Raw genomic sequence first — 3,248 nt, 5'->3', positions numbered from 1 at the left:
TCAAGAAAACCCTATGGAGCAGTTCTACTCTGTGACATATGGGGTCTCCATGAGTCAGAATGGATGGCAACAGGTTTTTTTAAATTGAGTACTCAGACCCCTCAGGAATGAAAATTTGAGTCACATCACCAGGTAAGGACCACGTGTCCACTGTTCAGCAGCTCCCCTCAGACATCTGAGCATCAGAGAAGTGGCTGTCCCTCCTCTGGGTGCCTAGCTGCTGGTGATGCCACTTTTCCCTCTTGTTTCTCCAGTTCTTGTGGAACTCCTTTGCAGTAAATATTTTCAGGGTTAATTCAGTAGCCATCTTTTTTTCTGTGTTAGTCTATTTTAGGATACACCTATGTATTCAATTTCCTATATTAAATAATTTGTTTAAAAATACCAGGTGTGATTTCTGTTTCCTGACTGAACCTTAGCTGACATACCAACATATAGTCTTTTCCTGGCTTAGTCAATCATGGGGACTTAGAATTTAAGTAATAACCAAATTTCTTAAGTATATGAAGTAAATTAAAGGAAAACAAAAACAAAAAATATGACAAGCCTGTAAAACAAACAATAATGCACGTATTTCAACCATGCATATGAGACTAAATGGACACACCAGCCTAGGGACGAGGCTGAGAAGGTGAAAGGGGACAGGAAATCTGGTCAAATGGAAATAGGGAAACCGAAGTAGAGAAGGGAGAGTGTTGACATGTCATGGGGCTGGCAACCAATGTCACAAAACAAAATGTGTATTAATTGTTTAATGAGAAACTAATTTGCTCTGTAAACTTTCACCTAGAGGACACACACACATGTATGCACACACACACACACACATACACACAGAAAATCATTGTCACTAAGTCCATTCTGACTCATGGCAACTCCAGATGTTACAAAGTAGAACTGATACCCATAGGGTTTTCTTGGTTGAATATTTATGGAAGCGGGTCACCAGGCCTTTCTTTTTTGGTGTCACTGGGCTCAATCTGCCAACCTTTCGATTAGCAGCTGAGCACAAGTTTAAAGAATCACTTCAGGACACCATGTTTGGCAGAATCAAAGGAAGATGGCTGAGGCAAACAATAATTGACTTGACATGTAGGTTCAGTGATTTTTATTTGCAGTTAAAGCCACATATGTACACATAGATTCTTACGATCATTGTAATTTCACTGGTGAAATAAGTGTCAAGGAGGATAGTACAAAAGAACAGGCGAAGAACTATAGATTCTTAGCAAAACTTCATACCATCAAAGCCTGAAACACCCTTATATTATTCCTCTGACTAACTTAAAGTTGAACAAGGGGAATTGAACTCCACTACTGTACAAACATTAAAAAACCAAACCAAATCCTCTGCCATCTAGTGGATTCTGACTCATAGTGATCCTATAGGACAGAGTAGAACTGCCCCATAGGATTTCCAAGAGGTGGCTGGTGGATTGGAAGTGCCAACCTTTTGATTAGCAGCCCAGCTTTTTAACCACTGTCCCAACAGGGGCCTGTATGAGCACAGTAGGGGTGATTAAACATAGTAGTGTGATAAAAATTGACATTTCAATAGTGATTTATATCCCTCAAAGCATGAGATTATGTGATCTTCTAAACCCTGTTTTGGAAGCAATACAGATATATTATTCCTAATAAGTAGATGTGGGAGCCTAGGTTCATACTTTCTCAACTTTTTCTGCTATTCAGTAGCATAACTGGGGCATGAACTCAATATTTGTGTACTGCCACTCTGGCAAAAGGAGCAACAATGTGTACAGTGTCAGTAAGTTGTCTCACCAAAGTATTACAAGGTTTTTGAGAAGAGGAATGCTTTGGCTGCAAAGATCAATGAAGGTTTCTTGGTGGGGGGAAGACATTGGGGCTGGACTCTTATGTGCATGCTTAATGGTGACTGCCCTTCCCAGTGTATGACCTCAAGTTGGTTATGAGGAAATTCTCTTGCTGAAGAGTTTCCCCAAGGCAGCTTTCATGTCCCGGTTTCTCAGACTATAGATGAAAGGATTTAACATTGGGGTCACTGCTGTGTACATCACAGTTATCACTGCATCCTTCAGGCTGTAACTGGTCAGAGGACGGAAATACATTCCCATGACTGTCCCATAATACAAAGAAACAACTGTGAGGTGGGACCACAGGTAGAGAAAGCTTTGAGCACACCCCTGGTGGATGGAACCCGTAGGACAGTAGAAAAGACCTGAATATAGGAGATAACGATGCATATTAATGGCACACAGAAAACACCAACCCCTAGGTACATCATTTTTGTATTAAAGTGGATATCAGAACAGGACAATTTGAGCAAAGGGGTAATGTCGCAGTAGAAGTTGGCCACTTCCCGGTTCCCACAGAAGGACAGACTAGCTGTAAGCAGAGTGTCGGAGAGGGCATTAGCATTTCCAGCCACCTAAGACCCAACGACAAACAAGACACAGGACCTTGGGCTGATAATTGTTGTGTAATGAAGAGGGCGCCTGATGGCTATGGCACAATCATATGCCATCACAGCCAAGATATAGCTATCTGTTGTGCCAAAGGCAATCATGAAATGCATCTGTGTTAGACATTCTTCAGAGGAAATGGTTTTGCTGCACAAGAGATGGTTTGCTAGCATCTTAGGGACAGTTACAGATGAGAGGAGGATGTCAACAAAGGAGAGATCGGCAAGGAAAAAGTACATTGGATTGTGAAGGCGAATGTCGGAATGAATGGCCAAGATGATGAGCAGATTTCCAATCAGTGCGCTGGGGTAAATAAACAGGAAGAGAATGAAGAATATATCTTCCTGCTGTTGCTGACCGGTAATTCCCAGGAGAATGAAACCCAGGATAGAGGACTGGTTTCCTTCCTTCATGGCTCCTTCAGTATGAAAGAGAGAGATTCCAGATTACTAACGAATTTACTGTGTATAATGATCATCCTTATTCACCACCTTTGACTGTGAAGTTCAGCTCCGGCTCTACCTAGGTTTACTAAATCCTGAGATAGCCAATATTTTGGGGGACAGAAGTCCCTGTTGGTCAATGGGACAAATTGCCAGTCACCCCTGGACACTCCATTTGCCAAATACTCTCTTAGGCCTCATGGAAAATAGCAAATCCGAGAACAATACAGTTCATTTATCCATTTGTTGGACACAGAATTATTAAGAATGAAATCTGTGCCAAGCACTGTGTTGGAGAAAAGAAGGTGAATTGAGGCATAGTCTCTGCCCTCATGGACTTTACAACTTAATGGAGAAGCCA

General features: G+C 41.7%; 1 pseudogene; it reads right to left on the bottom strand.

Moving 5' to 3' along the window:
* Nucleotides 1-1,928: 1,928 nt before the first annotated feature.
* Nucleotides 1,929-2,857, bottom strand: LOC126062988 (olfactory receptor 1A1-like; annotated as a pseudogene).
* Between the last annotated feature and the right edge of the window lie 391 nt (nt 2,858-3,248).

This window comes from Elephas maximus, chromosome 19 (assembly GCF_024166365.1).
Source record: "Elephas maximus indicus isolate mEleMax1 chromosome 19, mEleMax1 primary haplotype, whole genome shotgun sequence".
Lineage (NCBI taxonomy): Eukaryota > Metazoa > Chordata > Mammalia > Proboscidea > Elephantidae > Elephas > Elephas maximus.
Note: the sequence above shows the minus strand (reverse complement) of the source record. Positions and strands in the feature narration are given on the sequence as shown.